General features: G+C 41.1%; 1 protein-coding gene across 1 annotated transcript in view; it reads right to left on the bottom strand.

Annotated features, from left to right (window-relative positions):
- The window catches only part of LOC129404219 (uncharacterized), a 654,811-nt gene that overhangs the window by 629,201 nt on the left and 1,977 nt on the right, over window positions 1–23,633 (bottom strand). The gene's annotated exons all lie outside the window — the stretch shown is intronic.

The raw sequence follows: 23,633 nt of genomic DNA, 5'->3' as shown, positions 1-23,633 counted from the left end.
CGTGGTGGCACGACACATCATAAGACACTCCCTACTCATTTTCCATAATTACCACACCATATTTGATTGGAGGTCAGATGGCGCTGACACCGTCCTAACCCCTCACGCTCTCCCCAACCTGGCTCACCATCTTGCCTTAGACAATGTGTGGCTCAGCACGCCAGGCATGGAACTCTATGTGTGATCTTTGCTGGAACTCTATGCGTGATTCCTGATGGACATCTCTGGCTTTTTTGCAAAATTTGGACAGAATGGCATCGACAGGGCACGGAGAAACTGAGGCGGCAGCTGGAGTGGTACCACCTGCCCTGGCTGGGCCAAGTCCCAGCACTGTGGGGTGCTGCCAGCAAACCACCGGGTGACCTGGGACTCAGCGCAGGTGTTTGACTTGACATAGGCCCTCCTCGATAGGGTCATGCTCTACCAGCTGCTCAACAATCTCTGGACGCACTCCATCAACCTCAAGGAGATCAACCTGAGGCCTCAGATGTCCCACATGCTGCCCATAGACACAGACAGGTGCGTGTTTTTCAGTGTACAGATCGTTACAACATGCCATTTGACCAAAAGCTTACATTAAGTAGACTGGGAACACCTATAAAGGTGATTAGAGGCTACTCCAAAAGCCTCCGTCCCTCTCGGAGAGCCAGGCAAGCTATCAAGAGTATCCTGCCCGCACCACAGAGCCTGGCAAGCTACCCATGGTGTACTCAATATGCCAAAAACAGTAACAATGACAGTCCTCATTCCCCTGATCCTGAAAGAGCTCCCAATACGCCATCAGGCTACACTAGCACGCGACAGGGATGAATGGAGATGTTACTGGTGCTCACTTGAGCAAATCAATGAACAATAGGATGACAGTGATACAGTGATACAGTGATGGATGGAACTAGAGGCTTTCAGGTTAAGAGAAATAAACCAGGGAGAAGGACAAATATCAGATGATCTCACCCATCTATAAAATATAGAGAATCAAAATAAGAATAGAAAGCACTGAACAACAACAAACACTGGCACTGGAATACAGAACCCATTACTAAACAATTGAGGAATGGAAAGAGCACAGACCAGATTAGATGAGACGTAGGGACAGTGAGAGAGGGTCTTGGGTACTGTGGTGATGGTATGGTGTGATAATTTTGAGTATCAATACCAGAATTCAAAAAAAAATCTAAAATAGTCAAATATACTGTCTCACATCTCTGTATGTGAAAAGTCAATGTTATTTTATAAAGAACTAGAGGTTTGTAAAGGACCTTTGCTAAGATCTCTATCTCTATGTGTGGGAAAATCTTCCCCCTAACAAAAACCCCAGGTTTGGGGTACTTTCCTGAGCAAAACAGGTCTTTCAGTATAATCTGGCAGCCCCAAAAGGATAGAATAAAATAGTTTAGAACCTTTTAGTTGTAGAGGGAAATATGGGCAAAGATAGAGTAGGAAATTGCAGTGACTTTACAGTTTAAGTGTACCTGCTGATTAAGTATGTGATATATCCCAGCCCTGATCTAAATGTACCCACTGTGCTTTGATGTGCTACTAACTGTCCTTAATGTCTCTATCAACTTAAACAATGGCTCACATGTTGGGAGGCAGGGTGAGAAGTGATATTGCATTGAATAAATGGCCTGTCTGTGATCTCACTGGTGGCTCTTATATGTGGGTCTTTTTTTATTTTGTCTGTCTATGAGCAACTACCTTCCCATTCCCCCACCCTCTATGGTCAGAGGTTAAAGATGCCAATCCAATTGGCTTTATTATGGTATATAACCACACCATGGAATCCAAAACTAAAGCCACATAGTTGTTCAAAGAATCTTTCCAAAATTCTCATCTCTTGAAATTCACACCCATGTGCCATCTCATTCAGAGCAACCAGGGCTGGTCTGCATAGACCCAAGAGGACACAGCAGACATAATAATGACTTCAAGACTAAATCCTGAAGCACTGTGACTTCTACCTTCCAGTCTACTGGTCACATGTTTAGAGGGAAACCAGCCATGACAATACACGGATATTCAAGTAACTCCATGGAAATATTTAAAAGGAACTCACAACCTCTTATTATCAACCTGCATTTAATTCCCAGTCATACCACTGGATCATATTACAAGGTAATCCTATTCCAGATAATTTTTCAGATTACTGAAGAGACCTATCTGATATCTGTGTACTTCAATTATATGTAAGATGCTCATCCCAAACTCAGATATGCTGATTGAATTCCTGATCTACCAAAAATGTTTAATAATCATTTTTTGTTGATTTTGGGCCATCTAGTGGTTCCCAGGAAACTATACCTCGCTCAGTGAGTGGGAGCACTTCTGTACTTCGGGCATTGTTTGAGGGACCACGTGGTGCTGGTGATTGAAAATTGGGGTCCCTATGTAAAGCATGAGCTCTAATCCCTGAACTACCTCTCCCAGCCCAAATATTTGTTTTTCAAGCTGAAAAGTTGTGGGATAATTTGTAATGCAGCAGGAGATAACTAGTTCACTAGCTCTTTTTATTATATATATATGCATTTATGTGTCTATATATACAAACACATAGGAGAGAGATGCTTGAGATGTGTGAGAGCTGATCACATAAGCTTTGTCGATCTCTCTTTACCTTTCTTAGAAATACAGGCATTGACTCTGCAAGTATCATTTAAGCATTTTATTGAGTTTTTTCAATGGGTCACATGATAAAAATCAGTTTCATATTTATAGCCAGTCTTTTTTTAACGAGGCAGCAAGGATTTTACTCATGAGCTTATTACCGGTATGTGAAAAGAAAATTTAGTGGGGTGTGTGTGAATGTTTGGGGGGGGGAGAGGGAGAGAGGGAGAAAGAGAGAGAATATGTTGACCGGCAAAACTGAAGAAAACATAGCTAATTGAACATAGTGGACACTTCATTCAGGGAATCAGAGAGTATTTCTTAAGAGCCTCACATATCACTAAAATGAAGACTTCAGGGCAATTTTATGCTTCTGCTTGCTACACGGCACACTGCACCTCTCTCGTCCCATGATTGAGAACCCTCACACAAAACTACTTCAGTTTTATCTTTCTTGACTGAGGGCACTTAAGAAATGGGGGGGAGGGGGGAGTCTCTCATTGACTCCACATTGCAGCAGGCTGGCTTGTTGGAAGTGTCACAGTGTTTGATCACATCGGCGTCATTACTGAAGAATGGAAAGCCTGGGACTCCTGGTAGCTCATTTCTCTTTTTAACAGTCTGCAGGAACCATCGCTTGCTCTTACATCATATTAGCCGACACACTGAGAAGACCTAATAACAGGGCCCCGCATACGGAATACCCAGAACCCAGCTAATGAGACAGTGCCATTTCTTATGGTCTATGACCAAGGACAGAGCCAAGCACTGCCTGATGGCTCTTGAGTAAGTCCACCATCCTGCAGTCTCCGTCAGGGGAAATTCTCCTCGAAATGGCTAATATCTTCAACCCTATCTGATTCAGCCATATACCGGGAATACAGTAAATATTAGAGAATGATATGGTATTTTTATCGTAACTTGACTAAGCTAATAAATCATTTCCATGAATATTGCATCATGTATTAACAAAATCTAAATGCGTGGGGTCTTTTTCAGGACTTTAGGTTGCCAATGCCTAGCACTGAAGTGCATTTTGCCATAATCCCCCAACTGGAACATTTGAAGGTAGTGCTGATATTTTATAAATAATCATAATCATTGTCCAAAAACAAGTGTATTTTCTCAGACTAGAGTTATCTGGATTAAATTAAGCAATCAAGAGGGGGCATACTAGTTCTGAAAGCTAAGTTAGGCATAATCCTTTATGAATGAAACTTTATTTATACTTGACCATAAGCATTCATTTACAGATTTTCTATAATTTTTATACATATAAGGATATATATACTATATGCAATTTCATATGTATTTTAATTCCAGTTGCCAAGTTGCATCTGAGACACAGATTCTCTGGCTCAGATTGATGAAAATGCTTACTAGTTGGCGCTCTGCAGTAAAAGCAGACCAACCCTTGAATCAAAGTATGGTATGCATCACTTTGGACCAGCCTTTCTGAATTTATATGCAGTTTATCCTCTGGTCATCTCACACACAGACTGATAGCTTATTTCTAGGTGTAATCATGTACAAATGATAAATTCAATCAATTAAGTCTATCAAGATTTGGGGTAGAGTGAATAAAACTTTCTTTCTCAACCAAATAGTTACCTGAGCTTACCTAAATTAAAAAATAAAATAAAGGGCATGGGAGACAGATCAAAGTGGTAGTGAATCAGATCCCTGGTGTATCCTGTCTCCTGAGAACTGCTGGGAAGCAACCCTGGAGGTGCCCAGCCCCACAGGGTGTGACACTGCCATAACCCTAAGCACTGTCAGGCCTGATGCACAGCTGGGTTGTGCATTGCTAGAAGTGGCCCCCCATTGGGAAAAAAATTAAATCTGAACCGCTCATATTACTTGTTTAACAGTTTTTAAAACCTTTGGGATAAGTTTAAGCAACCACATCTTTTCTTACATGACTTATTTAGTTGGTCACCAATATTATATAGAGTTAACTGTTCCTAGTCTTCTATTGTGTTTTTAAAAAGAAAACATGTAAACTATTTGGAATACAATGCTTTTCCTGATTTGAAAAGTCATAAGCATGGATTAATTCATATTGTACAAGATAAGAAAATGCTTGCGGCAAAATTTAATAAGAATGTAACAGCTACAGGATTTGAAGTCACTGGGTTGGAAATGCTAAGCATATATATTTTGGCACTGGGAGGGAGAATCATTGTTACAGTCTACAGAAATTATTTTTAGGGAGCAAAATTCTCATCTTTTACTTTCAAGGCAACAGAAAATATTTCAATAAGTTTCAGTTTTGGAGAAGCTAAGATAGTGGTTAAAATTCTTCATAAAGAATTTTTTCTCAAATCCATCTCTTAAAATTAAATCTGGTAAAATATAAACTCACAAATTTGGAGACCTGACAACTCCGTAAAAAGAGAAAGCCTTAGACATTCTCTGCTTAAATATTCTCTCAAAATATTTTCCTAATCATGTATATGCAGAGTCCAGATACCAATGATCTAGAACATTCGTTAGATCAGATTTTGTCAATCTTGGCACAACCCAACAAATAGGACCTGATGATTTTTTTATGGTGTAACTGTCTATAGCTTCCACCACTTGACACCAGAAGTATCCCACCATAGCTGATAAGCAAAAATGTCTGAAGATATAACAGTACATGCCTGGAGATAGAACTAGGATGACAAAATTTTACCTTATTTTAAAATATTGCTTGAGAACAGTTTTTTGCACCTTTCCACTCGCAGCCCCTTTTCGTCAGAGTAATGTTTGTGCAACCCTGGGTATATAGATATGCAAAATAATATTTAAATCAAATATTTACTATTGATAAAGAAATCAATTTTATTTTTTATTTATTGGGGAGTCATATCTGTGGTGCTTAGAGTTTGCTTCCAGCTACCAGCTAGGTGCTCAGGGGTCAATCCTGGTGATGCTCAAGATTTACCTTGGGCATTCTGCACGCAACATGTATTCTGAACCTGTTGAGTGATTTCTACAGCCAAGTACTTCACTTTAAAATACCACACACATCGTTCATTCCCTGGACCCACATAGAGTCACAACTCACAGAAGCTAGACTAGAGAAAAGGGAGACAGATATCAGCCACTGGCACTGAGCTTTAGCAAGTAATAAAACCAAGATATGATTTAAAGAAAAGTCATTACTCTGTTTCCATCCAGTTTGCTGGCCCTAAAGCATGATTTTTGATGTCTTTCAGAAATATAGGATGGAGGAGAACTGATAGCACACTGAACAATCCCAGCGCCAGACCAGAGAAGGCTGGTTCCCCTCTGAAGGAGAAAACAAAACAAACGTTCATAATAGGAAAATTAAGACAAAGAGATAGCAGACGGGTTAAGATGATCTAGGGGCCAGAGAGATAGTACAGTGGAAATGGGGCTTTTTCCCTTAAACATGTCTGACCTGGACTCAATCCCTGACATCCTATAAGGTTCCCTGAGCACTACCAGAGTGATCCCTGAATGCAGAGCCAGGAGTAACCCCTGAGCATCGATGGGTGTGACCCAAACAAAGACAAAAAAAAAAAGATGTTTACCTTGCACATACCCATTCCTGCTCCCATTTTTAGTACCACATATGATCCTCCAAGCAACACACACACACAAAGAATATGAAAGAAGACCATCAAAACGTTAGAGTGCTTTCCCATTAACAACACACTTGCAATAGACTCTTATCTACATAGAAAACCATAAGCCAAAATCACCTTTGCAAAAGTCACAGCACATTCCCATTTTGGGGTTGCACATTCCAACTTGAGATGCATTCTTCCTTTCATTTCCTTCACTGGAATCCATTCTCCTCTCTTTGGAGAATCCCACTCCCTCTTAAGCACAGTATCTTTTCCTTCTCCTCTTTAAATGAAATTTCCTTTCCTTCACTGTTTGTCTCCTCCTGAAATACCTTTCAGCAAGAATAAACAAGAAGCCTGGGAAACCTGAACAGAGGTCAGGTCTCACTTTTCCCACTCCTTAAAAAGCAACGCCCACCCCAATCTGAGGCCATGACTCTCTGATAACTCAGATTGTAGCTGATCTTCCATACAGCTCAAGTGGACCTCCAGTTCACTTGGACAGATGCTGCTGCCTCAGGATAAGAACATAAGCATCCGGACTGTGCAGACACTCCAGAAAACTTACCTCGCCAGTTCTCTCTCCATTCCCAATACTTCCCCAGAAAATATGAAGGATAGTCAAGCAAAAGTTCAGTAACACACTCTCTACCTCCCTGCCCGGCCCCCGACCCAGACAAAAACTTGGCACGAGGTAGTTATTTCATTGAACATGTACAAATCAACTATCCATAAAATTGGAAGCAGACTCTATTCCCTTCCAAGATGAAGTGACTACATGTCCTATCACAGTTTTTATCACTGCCATGCAGCAAAGAAGACCAGTAATTTCCTCAGCAAATTCTTCTGTGCTAGTTTCTCTGATTGTCATCCTTCTTGAGCTGGAGAACTCAGATTGCTTCCCTGAGTCTAATCAACATGTAGAAGGCATCACAAGCTTCTACTGAGAGATGTGTGTTCCAAGTCCATGTTTTCAAACCCTGTCCTTATTCAAACAGCAATGATGGACAGTCTCTCAGAACTGATCAGTCCACAAAACTAAGCAGCCTTGCACTCGCTAGAGCCCACAGTAACAGATTATTGCCTTACATATTGCATGTTAACAAAATTTTCTTGGACCATGCAAAATGTGGTTGTTTTCCTTGTGATCTTTTTAAATCCCCAATTCAATTACCACACTCATTTTTTCTGGTGACTCATCAGCAGAAATACAAATGCTTTCTTAGAGGATGACATGGTCCTCAGCTGTGACATCACTTTTGTAGAATTCTGCTTAACCTAGTTGGCACAGATATTTAGTTTGGCCCTGAAGGTGAGACCTCTGTACTTAAACAGCATAAAACTAGCCCTTTTTATTATTCCATTTCCTTGCTGAAAGACAGCTGTTATCCAAGTGACCCCAAAAGAAAAGGGGAAAGACGAGACTAAATAGCGGAGCCAACTGCATGGTGTTTCTTTTTGACTGTCTCTCTCCATCTGATAAACTCAGAGATGCAAATCTCACCTTTAGGCCACAATTAAAATGAAGCATCAAAATAAAGACTTCACATATATTTTCAGATACCACAGCAGCAGAGAAACGGTGGGTCTTTTGGTGTTGCTTTTTCCCCTTAAGGACTTTCTTTCTTCTTTCCATCTTCTTCCTTCACTCGAGGGATTCACCCCAGCAAAACAACATCTGACATGTTGACATTGTCACAGATCTACCAAACCCCTACAGAATTAAGCGACTGTGCCATAAATTAGGAGGTTGCTTTGAATTCCAATGCTGCCTGAAAGCTGCAGTGAAAGGAAAGATGGATAAATGACTGCCCAACATTTGGGATGTGACCCTGAGCTGGCAGGATTCGAATCTAAGCATCTTTGTTTCTGTCAAGCACGGGAAATGTGCCTACATCTCACAGCAGAGAAAGACACAATGGAAGTGTTACTGGCTAGCTTCTGAGGGTGGATCCTTGAGTACAGGATGTGAAATTAGCAAACAAAATCCCAGGTGTTTATGAAGCTGTTTTACTGATTTCACCATTTTAAGAAGGTAGTTGTGGATCCCCTGATGTCCTCTCTCCTATCCAGGCTTCAGACTAGTTCCTTGCTGGTTCTCATGTACACTCCTTGGTCCACGCCGGTTCCTTGCTGGTCCTGTTCTTCGGTATCTCATGCTCCCAACAGGCCACTGGTTTGTCACAGATGCTCTGAATTTGCTTCTCCTTGCTGGTGCTTGTGACTTTTGGTCTGGTTAGCTTTCCTTTGTTCTCTAACAAAGTGCTGTGGGTGGGAACTGCTGCCTTCCCTACCCGCAGCCCAGATGAGGGGTCAAAGCAGAGGCTATGTGGCCCTTGTTCCCCATTTAACTTCTCTTCTTAAGCTCTTCTGGAGCAGTAGCACAGCGGGTAGGGTGTTTGCCTTGCATGCGGTTGACCCGGGTTCAATTCCTCCATCTCTCTCGGAGAGCCCGGCAAGCTACCGAGAGTATCCCGCCCGCACAGCAGAGCCTGGCAAGCTACCTGTGGTGTATTCAATATGCCAAAAACAGTAACAAGTCTCACAATGGAGACGTTACTGGTGCCCGCTCGAGCAAATTAATGAACAATGAGGCTACAGTGCTACCGTGCTTAACCCTTTCCATTATCTGACTGAGTCTTCCTCAAATTGGATTATTTTATTTTATTTTATTTTTATTTTTGGGTCACACCCAGCGATGCAAAGGGGTTACTCCTGGTTTATGCACTCAGGAATTACTCCTGGCGGTGCTCGGAGACCATATGGGATGCTGGGAATCGAATCCGGGTTTATGCACTCAGGAATTACTCCTGGCAGTGCTCGGGGACCATATGGGATGCTGGGAATCGAATCCGGTTCGGCCAGCCCCACAAATTGGGTGATTTTAAAATAACCTATTCTCTTCTCTCTTTTTTTTTTTTTGGCTTTTTGGGTCACACCTGGCAATGCACAGGGGTTACTTCTGGCTCTGCGCTCAGGAATTACTCCTGGCGGTGCTCAGGGGACCCTATGGGATGCTGGGAATCAAACCCAGGTTGGCTGCGTGCAAGGCAAATAAATGCCCTACCCGCTGTGCTATTGCTCCAGCCCCTAATCTATTCTCTTAATTAGAAGACCCTTTTGCCCCTCTACTTCTATTCTAACAGTGATGTTAATGGAGTTGTCCACAGATTAAAACAAACAAACCCTCCAGTCACTATCTTCCATTTATTCTTGCTCCCTGCGAATGCCCCTTTCTAGGTTTCCAGGTTTCTAGGTTTCTGCATCATAGACAACATTGCCTCACCTTTTCCCCATCAGCACCCCAGTGGCAAAGTGAATGCTCTTTGAAACACAAGTCTCTGGACTAAGCTCTGGCTTCACATCTTTAGTGCAAACATAAAGAAATAAAGAGGAAGTAACTAATGGGTAATTGTGGTTGCCTTGGCTACAACTCTAACTTTTGGCAAATATATTATTTTTTCGGCACTTCTGTGTTTTTAGTACCTTTCAAACAGTACATAAAAATACCCAGAAGGTGTCGTTTTCATTGGCTTTGCCATATGCCTTTTCCTTTCTTGATTACTATTTCTATTAGCTGCCTTCTCACTCTCTGGCAGGCTCTGCCTCAGCTAAGAGGAGGCAGAGAACTCTCTCTCACAGTTTTCCATGCACTGCTACATTCTGAATGTGATGCCCAGGGGCTTGCCAGCTAACTGGATGTGTAAATAAAAGAGTTCTAAATCACTTCAAGGTGTCATTCAAATTTTCATCCTAGCTAACAGGGAGGAAATTCACCAAATCCACCCTGGGGCCCTTTTCCCATCTCTGTTCCTGCTGACAGTCATGTAATGTGCTAGACAAAGGCTCAGCGAGTCCCACATTAGAATCTTTTAGGACTAAACCTCCAGTCCTCCCGTCAATTCTAAAAAAGATCACTTTTCACAGCCACGAATGAAAAAAAAGAAATACATAAGGGAAAAGGCAGCTTTTATTGTTAGTTTTATATTTCATATCCTTTCTTTCTCTTACTTATCCACACTTGGTATCAGAGGTACTTGGAATTATATTGTGTAGGATATAAGGGGGAAAAAACAGGATACTGTAGTGGTATGCTTTGTAACTTGGAAGTCTTTATCTATTATTTTACTTGAAAATTATACCCTGTATTGTCGTGGCAAGCAAAGATCTCTGCGATGATGTTAGAATTCAACTCTCTTAGCAAGATTTCACTGCCTATATACTCAGACAAGTACCATCATAGTAATCCCCACGGTGTGCAAGACAATCATTAGAAAATGGCAAAGAAGAGGTGTCAATGATACTTCAGTCAGTGGTTCAACTACCCACTAATAAAGATTTTGAACTTGGATATTAGGAAATTCATCTCTTGGAACCACTTTCCTAGAGACCATTTTCTATAGTGGCCAAGGACAAATACTGAGATGGTGAGGACCACCTATGTAAAAGCAACAACCCTACTTACTGAAGTTTTTGAATGAGTTTATTCTAAGCACTCTTAATACACTATATAGATAGCTCAAAAACAACTTGCAAGTAATTCACCAAGAACTGAGAGCAAACCCCAGAGAAATTATAACATCGTTATCTTTGTCAAGGGAGTGAGGGTTCAGAGCATCTCAGAAAGATCTCAGGGAACACTGACTAAGACAGGCCAAGAGAGGTAACATTAGAGACTATCACTGCTGTCCAAGAGATGTTGGTTTTACTTTCTTTGGGGTTCAAATCCAGTGGTGATCAAGGAACACTCCTCATGGTACTCAAGGGACCGTATACTGTGCTGGTGATTGAACCAGTCATCTCTATCTTTCCAGCCCCTGGAGAAGTATTGGGACAGAAATAGAAATGTTCCAATTTATCCTGGCCAAACTTCTAAGGATGGAAGTCATTAGATGTATGACTGCTGTCACTTCAAGTCACACTTCAAGGGTGGCAAGTGAAAATGAAGAACGGAATTTTAAAATGCATTTTATTTTAATTACACTTGCGTGTCAGTCAGCCATATGTGTCTGCTGACTACTACAGTGGAGATCACTCAGGTCTGAACTGGATGAGGACACTGCTGAGGAGTGAGGGTCTGGTCCAGAAAAACGGGAAAGGTATAGTCAAGAAGCCAATGAGTGTTGGCCACTTCCACTTGACTACTAATGAATGTCCACCTCCATGGCCAAAGCTGAAAACTGTCAGACACGAGCAAATTCTGCCAGGAATATAAGAAGTGGGGTGAGTGGGACATGTTTTCATTTTACTACCCAATGCCAAGATGGTAAAACCTTAAACTTGGTAGAGAAAGTAGAGGAGACCGGGTGCTGAGACATTAAGATAGATGACAGCCCTAGAAAACAGACTGGCCTATGGTTATTTCTTTACTGCCTGAACTGATGGATGCGTTTACATAAATATGTTTAGGCAAAGGCTCTAAATATATTCCGGCAGTCAGATTGTCAGGGGACTACTGGAGTCAGATTATTTATTTAGTTGGTGTTTTTTTTTTTCCTGTCACATTTCCTTGTTTAGTATCTGTCTCTCCCATTAGAAAGTAGACTACCAAAGGGCATAGACCAGGCTAAATCAGAAACTAAAGGGGAAAAGACTGCCAAAGTGAATATTTACACCCAACCTAACTTATCAGGGCTATATTTGGATGCCGAACAAAAGAAATGTACTCGTCAAGGTAGAGGAAATAACTGAAAAGATAACCCTGGTCCCCATCCTCATGGCTTCCATTAAAGACCTAATTACACAATTAAGAATGTCTGAAACCACATCAGCAGGGGCCTGACTTATGGGGTAGGCAAAGAAAGGTTAAAATAAGGAAAAGTTGCCTTGAGGTATTGAACTGAAATTTGAAGACTGAGTCGGAATCCACTGGGCTGGAGGGAAATGAAGAGAAGGAAAAGCATTCCAGATGAAGGAAGTGAATTGAGCCAATTCTGGACAGTGCAGCGAAATCCAAAAACTTTTTTGATTGTGGGAGCACTATTATTGCCATCCAAATAGCAGTCTCGACTGAGAGACAAGAGGAAAGGTTCCCAGGGCCAGCTGGTAGGGAATATAGTGGCCCAGCTCCAGCCCCGGAACCTCCCAACTGCAGAGCCTACAGCTCTCTTTCCCCTGCTACCTCACAGGACACTCGGCAAACACGCGCTTTTATTCCACATGCACCCATGAGTCCTCGATTCCAGCATCCTCCATTACAATAAGCTGCTTAATTTCTTGAACAAGGTCACAGAAATCATATTTATCCACAAAATCAAACGGACTCACACACAACACACACACACACACACACACACACATACACACACACACACACAGAGTCTCAAGCTCTAAGAGCTTTGCATATATACTACTAAATTGGAGTTTCTCGTTTAGAAGGTTCTTTGAAAACATATTATAATCTATTTACCGTTGGAAACCCTGAAACTTACAAAAATGCCCAGTTATAAGAAACAGTGAGAGACAGGACTCAAAATAAGGCAGGACTCAAGTGCTACAAACTGCTACAGAAGAAGTTTCTTCCTACTTGCAGATCCTATGGGAAGTCTGTGATGGGCATGATCCTTAGTAACACAAAACTAACCAACCATGCAGTTTAAAGAAAAAAGTAGCAGGGCTGAGAGATGCTCAAAGAACTGAGCATTTGATTTGCATGCACATGCAGGAGAGCCAGGTTTGATCCCTACCACTGAGACCCCCTAAACACCACCAGTATAACCCAAAAACAAAACAAAAAACAACAAAAAACCTAAACAAATTCATTTATTGAGGTCATTTCTTTCTCTCCTGCCCATGGAAGCATGCTAAGTACCTTTTCTTCCCCAGCCCAAAGAATTTCTCAGCTAGATTTCTAAAAGGCTTCACGGTTAGTGGCCTTGCAGAGCTGTCTTGGAAAAGCCTATGGCCGCCCATTCAAATCCACAGTTTTGCTTTGAACTATTTTTAACTCAATTTGGAGAACCTGGAATCAGTCATTCACAGGCCCTCATTAGTCCTGAAATTCAATGAGTCATTTTTAGATTCATAAATTGAATATGCCCCAAAGCACTTTCACCAGTGACAGCTCTCATATTCTGAGACGCTCTAATGGACCAGATGCTTCACCTATCTTGCAATTCGGTTGTACCAGGACCAGAGGGTTTCATGGGATGGAGGGAGTTTGCCACTCTACCAAAAATTCAAGATTGGATTATTAGGACTCTCAGGTTTGCCAAGGAGAGTCTCAGCCATCATCTTTATAGCTAAGAGAATCCACCTCAGACAAAGTGTTCCTGTGTCCAAAGGCCTCGCAGCCTGGAAGAACACAACTAGATTATGAGAGTTGATTCATTCCCAAGTAAACCGTCCTATCTGGGCCTCAGGTAACCACAGTGCAGCCGTATTTCCAAGAGTGACGGACATCCTTATAACAGAAATGCAAATGAACACCTCCAACCTTCCACTCTTCAGGAGAATTCTCACTTTTCTAATCTGGATGGCAGACAGTACTTCTCAGAACTGAAACAAAAGTGGGAGTCCTCTAGCCCGAAGCTTAGTGTTCTAATTTGCATCCAATGCCAGTTGTGTTGTTTCACCTGAGGGCTGCTTTTAAAGCACCCAGAGCAATGTGAACAGTTCTGGCTTGGACTTTCACCTGTAGTGGAAAGCAGACCTTGTGTCACACCCAATGAAGTGGAAAGAGGAACAGTCCAGCAGACGTAAATTTAAATCCTTCCTCCACCATATACTAGCTGTGTGACCTCGAGGGTAATGATAGTTATTTTGCAGGATTACTGTGGAGCATGAAATGAGATCACCCAACTTGAATCTACCTTGTGCATGACAGGCACATGATAAATGTCCAGCAAATGCTAGCTGGAACTTAAATCTATGTTTAAAAAAAATAGTAAACTGCATCAACAATTTGAATACCAACAATCCAACATTTAAAATAGGCCCACAATTTCGATGGACTTTTTAATAAAGAAACATATAAGTGGCAAATAGGAACACGAAAAATAATCAGTATTTTTTCATGCTAGCAGGGAATGGGCCAACTACAGCCAACAAGAGATGTCGATACACACCTACTACAGACAATAATAAGTGTTGGTGATGAAGGGGAGCAACTGGAATTCTTGGGCATTGGTGGTGGAAATGCAAATGATGCGAAACAAATCTGTGGTCAAAACAGACTGGCAGTCTTCCAGAAAGGTACAGGAACTTATGATTCAGCATTCCCATTGCTAGGAATTCACCCAGGTGAAATGAAAATGTATGTCCAGATATGTTTACAGAGTATAGCTCATAAAAGCCAAGAATGTATAAATGTCCATCAATAAGATGGATAAAGCATGGCATATTTCTACAATAAAATATTATACCACGGGGCGGGGGGGAGCTACTCAGAGACAGGGAGCTGACTAGTGTGGTAGAACATATGCCTGGCATGTGTGAAACTCTGAGTTTGATCCCCCGCATCACAAAGAATCTTCCCTCTACAAAAGAAAAACATAAAAATTATACATCTGATACATCAAAATGATGACTAGCAAATACATTTTGTTTAGCAGATGAAGTCAGACAAGAAAGACTACGTACTATTTGTCTCCATTTATGTAAAATTTGATGGCAGGCTTTGGGTAGGGTGAGGGGAAGAGTCTGCAGAGACACAGGAAACTTCACAAGTGATGAAAACATTCTACATCCCATTGTGGGTGGTAGTTACATAGGCATGGCCATCTCTCAAAGCTCAAGTAATTGTATACTTTTAAGAGGTTAATTTTTACCACTTACATGCCAATATAATCCAACCCACAAAGCAATGGAAGAGTCTAGAAAGAAACCATTCAAAGGAGCCAAGAGATAGCAGAGTGAGTAGGGTGTTTGCCTTGCATGCAGCCGACCTGGATTCAATCCTTGGCATCCCATGTGGTTTTCTGAGCCCACCAGGAGCAATTTCTGAGTGCAGAGCCAGGAGTAACCCCTGAGAATTGCCAGGTGTGACCTCAAAACAGAAGGAAACAACACAGAAACCATTCTATGGTTGAATGAGGGAGGATGCAGAGAGACAGAGGTGGAGTCTGGTGCAGTGTTAGGCTATGGTTTCTCAAAAAAAGCTCCCAATTCTGAGATCAAAACACTCTATGTATTCTTTCTATGTACTCTTTGGAATATGTAAATGCCCTTTATTCGTGAAATAAAGCAATGTTCTCTCTAGTCACACAATAAGTAAAAAACAATTCTATTTCTGTCTCCCCACTTCCTTTTGAAAGTAGTGATCCATGAAATCCCCCCATCTGGGAATCCCTCCTAGAGAGCATTAGGCTGCTACCACACACTCAAAGCTCTTATCTCAAACTGCTATTTATAAAATAAAGTCTAAACTTCCTGTCCTGCCATCAAGCCGCCTTCATGACAATTACACCTCCACTCAATGCTACAAAGAGCTTCTAAATCTTTCACATTCCCTCCATCTGGAAATTCCTTTCGCTGCCTCTCCTGTTCCTCGGGGACTCCAGTGAAATGACACTTTTCCAAGTGGCCTCCAAGCAAGCAGAACACAGTCATTCTCCTCTCCATCTGACATCAGGCTCTCAGCTCTTGGGTTACCTCAACTCCTGAGAGCATCCTGCGCTGTGGAGACCTATCTCTTCCATTCAATTGTACGTTCCTCTTTTTTAGCTCTGGATCCCAGTGTCAAAAGAAACACTTACTGCATGATAACTAAACAGGTTAAAGAAGAATTCTTGGGCCAGAGATGTGTTATAGTAGGTATGGCATTTGTTTTGCACATGGCTAACCCAGGTTTGATCCCTGGCACCCAATATCGTACCCCAAGCAATACCAGGAGTGCTTCCTGTATACCTGTGAGGAGTAACCCCTGAGTATCATTAGGTGTGGCCCCCACAAAAACAAGCCAAATGTATGTTGACACTAGTTTTGAGTGCCCAGGGGGTATCTGGTAAGATGCCAGGAAGAAAGGTATGGTTTACACTCACCATCACAAAAATGTGATGTCCACTGTCCACAGTGCTCCTTTCTGCAAGACTCCCTCTACAAGGTTGTAAAGTTCAAGTATGAGAACAAAAAAAAATCTTCTAAATCTAAGCTCAAAGAAACAATCAGGCATTTGGGAAGAAAAATAACTTGCTTTAATTTAGAAACAGCCCCATCTTGCCTCAGCCATAAAAATTGTTACCATATTCCAGAGAACCTGAGTTCCCTGGATGATCTCTGTATTTTTAATGAATACACTGTTATTTACAAAGTTGCTCACAGTTGAGTTTTAGATATACTGTGTTCCAGGACCAGTCCCACCAGTGACATCTTTCCTCCACCAGCATCCCCAGGTTCCCTCCCACCCCTCTCCACCCCACAGATTGCCTCTGTGACAATTTTACATTCAGTTGTAGTTTGGATCTCCTGCTTTTGGTGTTGTTGTCTCTGTGGTTTGTGGCTATACCTCTTCTCAACACCACAAATGTACCCTTGACACAAATGGGGTCATTAACCCCGGCCCCCATTACTTCCCATCTACTTTTTCTTGATACCACCTCGATTTCTATCCCTCTCTGTTTTTCTCCTTCCTATATTCTTGGGTTAAAGGTGATTAAACTACACCCCTTACTGCACTGCATTCCCTTGTCCAATTATTCCATATGCCACATATACTGGGATCATCCTGTATCTGTCATTTTTCTGGCTAACTTGGATGGAACTGGAGGATACCATGATAAATGATGGTCGACATTATAAGACATCAAGGCCCACAATCAAAATCATTCTCAATGACTTGCTCAATAAGCCATGTACCATAAATTACATTTTACTGAGGAATTTAAATTTTTGAATCAGATACCAAATGCTTCCTGTGACTGTCACATGAATACAGTGAGGGTGAAGACTCCCTCAAAGGGGTAGTTGTTGGGGGACAGTAGAGGAGGGGGTGGTATTTGAGACAACGCAAGCCATCTGGATACAAGCCTTAGTTTTGCCTTTGGATACACTGACTATCCTGGAGCCTCATAAAAATTAGAGGAAGAAAAAAGAGATTCCTGTTTCTGAATATCTCTTCTGTACGTGAGTAAGCAATATTGTTTCTTTCAAAATGGTAAGAAATTAATGTTACAATGTATTTCAGGTTCCAGGACTAGAGTGATAGCACAGCGGGTAGGGCATTTGCCTTGGATGCGGCCGACCTGGGTTCGATTTCCAGCATCCCATATGGTCCCCTGAGCACTGCCAAGGGTGATTCCTGAGTGCAGAGCCAGGAGTAACCCTTGTGCATCGCCAGGTGTGGCCCAAAAAGCAAATACATGTATATATATACATATATATATATTTCAGGTTCTTAGCTACATTTGTTCACCCATCTCCTTCATTCTTTCCCCCTAGTTTTCTTTCGTCCTTTTCTCTCCCTACCCTTCTCCTTCTCTCCCTTGCCCCAGGAGAGATGTTATACTAGCTGATTTTTGCCCTAATATCTAATCTCCTTAGTTAGGCAACAAAAAATTGATGTTTTAGCTCTTAGAAATGATATCTCCACCCAAAAATAATTTTCCAGAACTTCAGCGTAGATGCCCACAGTTCTCTGGTCACAGCACAGATAACTGATCTGAACAAGAGTGATTAAATAAGCATCCATGGACTTTGGCTCTTGACAGAATGACACGAGGCAGAAAATGATTAGAATTTATTTTCTCCTATAGGAACCTTTGGGCAACTCTTCATCACATTCTATTACTCTGACCTCCAAGCACTCCACCTTCTGAAGTTCCAAAAAAATAAGTTTAATCATTTTTTTTCCTTTGATTTGATGATTACTCTACAGCCATCCAGTAAAGTATCTTTTTACCCATATTAAAGTCTATTTCTGTTGCTTGCAACCAAGGAATCCTAAGGGACATAGTTTTTTTAGCTCAATCATTTAAAGTTCTTTGTTGGCGGGAGGTCAGGGAGGACATGATAGGATCTAGTGCATGCAAGTCATGTACTCCACCTCTTTGAACTACCTCCTTGACCCTATTTCTGTCTTAAAATTTGTGATCTACTCCTCTGGAGAAGCTGTGAACATAGTATGTAAAAACACAGAAATCTACTTCCTTTATGATTAGGGCCTGGACTAGACTGTAGGAGTCTTTCATATTTGTCCCCCTTGAATTTTCTGTGAAGAAAGGAGATGCCTATTTACATATCAAGATAACTCCCCTAGCCTCCTTTCCACCAGAAAAAGACCTGGCATTATCTTAAGGCTCCCAGGTCAAAGTTGGCTCAACCAGCACCATCTTGCTTTGCTTGTGTGTGCCTGTGTCACTTCCAGCCCTAAAAACCTCTGGGAACTAAAAATTCAAAGGTGAATGTATCTGCCTTCCCAGAACTCTGAACATCTTAGTCATTGAACAATAATCATCATAATTATTAACAAATGACCTAGCTATCAGTATCTATAAAGCACAGAGTCAAGAACTTTATGTGTTTCTTTTTATCCTAACCAGGGCACAATCATAGATGGTAGACAATAGAATTATTCCTATTTTATAGGAGAAGAGTCAGACAAGAAAAGATAAGGTTTGTGAGGTTGAACCATGAAAGCACTGTAGCACTGTCATCATTGATTTGCTTGAGCGGCCACCAGTAAAGTCTCCATTGTGAGACTTGTTACTGTTTTTGGCATATCAAGTATGCGATGGGTAGCTTGCCAGGCTCTACCGTGTGGGTGGGATACTCTCAGTAGCTTGCCGGGCTCTCTGAGAGGGACAGAGGAATCGAACCCAGGTCCACTGTGTGCAAGGCAAACCCCTACCCACTGTGCTATCACTCAAACCCATGTGCTATCGCTCCAGTCCATGTGCTAGCGCTCCAGTCCATAACCATGGAAAATAAGGATAAAATCAGATTTATGCAGATCTTCACTTGTAATCACAATGACATCCTGTCTAGGGTGGATAAGTCTCTGCTTCTGAGTAGAAAGTCAGCTTGACCTAAAACAATGCAAAAACCCAAGGGCATTTATTATTTTTTGTGCCTATTTGTTTGTATTTTTAAATATTATTAATTTTTAAAGTGAATCACCATGAGGTACAGTTACAGACTTACACATTTCCACACTTACATTTCAGTCATACAAAGATAGAGTACCCATCCCTCCACCATGCCCATTCTCCACCACAATGTTCCCTTCCCCCCCTCCTCCTCCCCCACCCCCCCCCCCGCCCCGTGGCAGGCACATTTCCTTTTACTCTCTCTCCTTTTGGGTTTTGTGGTTTGCAATACAGGTATTAAATGGCCATCACGCTAGGTCTATAGTCTACTTTCAGCACACATCGCCCCTCCCACTCAAGCAGTCCTTCCAAACATGCTTTACTTGGTGGTCCCTTCTCTATCTGAGCTGCCTTTTCACCCAACATGTGAGGCCAACTTCCAAGCTGTGGAGCAATCCTCCTGGCCCTTATCTCTACTATCGTTGGGTGTTAGTCTCCCACAAACGAGTGCAGTCCTTCTATGTCTGTCCCTCTCTTTCTGACTCATTTCACTTAGCATGATACTCTCCATGTTGATCCTGCTTTTATGCCTTTTTGGGTGTGTGTGTGGCGGAGGGGAGGGGGCGCCTAACTTTGGGTTAGGCATCTAAGTGAATCATCTTGATTTTATCAATTGCTTCTTCTCTTCTACTTGCCACTTGAGATTTTGCTGTTCTTGGCGTACTGGAAAACCCTATCTTTCCTGGAGAGTTTTTCAGAGTGATATAATAGACTATCACTATCCAGAAGTTAACAGCACTCAAGAGCTTTGCCCAACTTGTAACTCCCATAGAGATCACTGCTGCTTGATGCAGGTCTTCAGGAATCTCAATCTTTGTACTTCACAAGTTGCTCTGCACCACCAAAAAAACAGGAAGAGAAAATCAACCTGAAGTTAAAATTTTTCCTTAACTATTATCTACAGGACACTTTCAGCTATTAGCAAAGTTTTCAAATCCGAGAAGGATGGAATGTAGAGCATCAACATGTCACAAAATGATTCAATAAAACTGACAAAATAAGTGCCTTAATCTTTTCAAACTCTTTCTTCACCCTGATCATCCTAGCATGCTGATGTAGGATGCAGACTTGAGGGGAAGCTGGATAAAAGGTATGTGAGAACTTTCCATCTTATCTTTGCAACTTTGAATGAGCCTGAGAGTATTTCAAAATAAAAACAAAACTTTAGAGATCAAAGATGCATCTCAGTGATAAATGCTCCATGTGTATGAAGCTCTGGGTTCAATTTCCAGCTCTCCCCAAAATAAAAGAATTTTAGAAAAAGACTTGACCATCTTGATAAAAGATTCCATATAGCACTCACTGTAAGACCAAAAGGTTGGAGCAGCACTATTGATAACACACAGTTGAGGAAAGAATCTTAATTCACCTTCATCAGTGAAGCCTATCACCGATGGTGCACAGTCTCTGAATCCAGTCACAAGAACAATAAATTTTTCAAAAACAAAAGTTTAATAAGACCTGGGGGAAAAAATAGGGTTTGATCATAATACCTCACATCTGGGCCATAAATACACACCTCTTTACAAAACAGTAGGGTCAATGGGGTAAGCATGTTTATGTGAGAGAGAGAGAGAGAGAGAAAGAGAGAGAGAGAGAGAAAGAAAGAGAGAGAGAGAAAGAGGAAGAAAGGGGGAGGAAATACGATAAAGCAAACAAGAAGGATTCATACATTATCCATATGTTATCAGGAATAATTCATACATTTGCATGGGAAATAAGATGGAGTACGACAGTCAATGCTGGATACTTTTAAAAACTTATGCCAGAAAAAGTTTCAGAAGGAGCTAAGTTTTTCTGCATAAACAAAGCATTTCTGAAGCATCTTAAACAGTACAAAGAGGAAAGAATGTTAAAGGCCAATAGAAAATTGAGGACAATCAAAACTGGGTGAAGGTTGAAGGATGTGAAGGTCTTTTGCTCAAAAACAAGGACGGTTTAATCTTCATCTATAAAACTAGATAAAAGGAGTTCGCCCAACTTAGAGAAACTCTTTATAAATGTGGGGAGGATAATCTTGAGATAATGTTAGAGGAAATATCACATGAAGATCACCAAAGGGGCTGAGGATATTGTCTTAGAATTAGGAGACGGATATTTTTTTCTTTTTATAAAACTGCTTCTCAAAGGGCAGAAGAAATAAGGTCAATCTGAGACCTATCCCATTGATGGAGTCAGAGAATACACCACATGGAGCTGCTTTATCTTTTGCTTTGAAAAGTTGTTGCTGGGGGGTCAGAGCAATAGTACACTGGGTAGGGTTTACCTTGCACACAGCAGCCCCAGGTTTGATCCTTGGTCCCCTGAGCACTGCCAGAAGTAATTCCTGAGTGCAGAGTCAGAAGTAACCCCTGAGTATTACCGGGTGTGACCCAAAAAGCCAAAAAAAAGGAAGGAAGGAAGGAAGGAAGAAAGAAAGAAAGAAAGAAAGAAAGAAAGAAAGAAAGAAAGAAAGAAAGAAAGAAAGAAAGAAAGAAAGAAAGAAAGAAAGAAAGAAAGAAAGAGGAAAATTGCTACTAGAGTGGAATCAGACAATTTTATTCCAATTTTATTCCACAAACAGAAAGTCCCAGTCACATCACAAAATTCTAAAATGAAAATATCCTTGTCTAAGAGTTTTCTTGTCTTTTCCTTTCAGAGACTTTCTGAGGAGGTGGCCTTATAAATCTACAATGTAGAAGACAAGTTGATATATTACTAAACTCCGACTCCATTTTCAGAAAGTCACTGGGAGCCAGAGTGATAGCACAGCTAGTAGAGCACTTTTCTTCCATGCAACAGATAAGAGTTCGATCCCTGGCACTCCATATAGTCCCTGGGCCCCACCAGGAGGAATCCCTGAGCAGCGAGTCAGAAGTAAGCCCTAAGCAATGCCATGTGTGGCCAAAACAAACAATTCATGAAAAAGAAGCACACAATTAAGCCATCACCCCAAACCAGAATATGAAAATTGTTGTTACTACCATGACATTTTAATGTGGGAGGTGGAGGGATGTGTCTATTGATATTCTCTGCAGAGTACCCTTTCTTGGGGGCAAGATTTAAGATAAAAAATACAGTATTCAAAATTTTTATTATACTCATGAGAAGAAATGGTGGGAGTCCAATACATGATATTTGTATATTACTGTTTTTAAATCTTGCTGTGATAATCTCCTCCGCTTACCTCAAAGAGCTTGTTAAAACCACATTCCACTTTATCCCAGTTTGTCTTCCATTTATATTTCAGTAGAATAATTTGGTCAGATACCCAAAAGCTTCCCCATTAATTATAACAGTATATCCTAAGAAAAATCAATTTGTAACTTGTCTCAGTATCCATCAAAACTTAAAAGAGTTATTCAAATCTAACACACAGCAAGTACCCTCAAGCCCTTTGAAAAATGAGTAGGAAGGCAAGAAACAATGGGTTAACAGAGCTGATTTCTGGGTGAAGAGAAGACGGTCACAAATTTTTTTAAGGCAAACACCTGGAGGGGGAGAAAAAAGTAGTATTTTGTTTCCATCTAAAAAAATTGCAGACAAACATAAAGTAAAATCACATCAGTGGAATACTCAATTATCTGAACATGCTAATTAACTAAATGTAATCAAACCGCTTTCAGTCCTCGCTTCACCTGCTATAATATTTGGAGTGCATTGCCTTCCTTATTCCTCACAACCAGTAGAACATTAGACAATCTGTATGGTGCATCAAAGGGAAACAAATAAGCACAGATTTCTGCTGATGGCAGGAATTTCTCCTGCTCGGGGCATATGAACCAACAATATGGTAATGGCAGCACTGGCTTTCTGTTCAAATTATTCCCCACACCTATTTTACAAAGGAGACTCAGAGTTCATTTGGTAATATGATGCTCAGTTTATAGTGATCTCCTAAAGTTGACCACAGATAGTCATTTCAAGTGGTAAATATACAGTCATGACAGAATTAAATATTAATGAAATCAAAAGCAACTGAAAGCTGAGGATATTAAAATATTTAAATTCATCATAGTTGAATCCCACAATATAAACCTTGTATGTATTTGAAGGTGCCCCAGTCCAGTCTACCAAAAGTGTTCAAATCCCAGTTCCTTGGTAGACTGCCATTTAAATTACAATATTGATTTTGGTAGATAAACAACCTCAATTCTGAGCTTAGTTTCAAAACACAAAACAACGCTAAAGATTTGCAAATATCCATTTGTTAAGTGAGTCTGTCTCCAAAACATAGCATAGCAACACTCAGGGTGATCACAATATGACCCATACAATCCACTAACACCTTCAAAATGGTCCCAACAGACACCAAGACCATCTCCCCATGAAGGAGCAGTTGGTGACATGCACTTCTTTTCCAAGGAAAAGTACACTTCTTTCAAATAAGCAACAGTGACAAAGTAGAGTGACTGACCTTGCTTTGGCTCCAACAGCCTGATTTGTTGAA

Source organism: Sorex araneus, chromosome 4 (genome assembly GCF_027595985.1).
Source record: "Sorex araneus isolate mSorAra2 chromosome 4, mSorAra2.pri, whole genome shotgun sequence".
Classification (NCBI taxonomy): Eukaryota; Metazoa; Chordata; class Mammalia; order Eulipotyphla; family Soricidae; genus Sorex; species Sorex araneus.
Note: the sequence above shows the minus strand (reverse complement) of the source record. Positions and strands in the feature narration are given on the sequence as shown.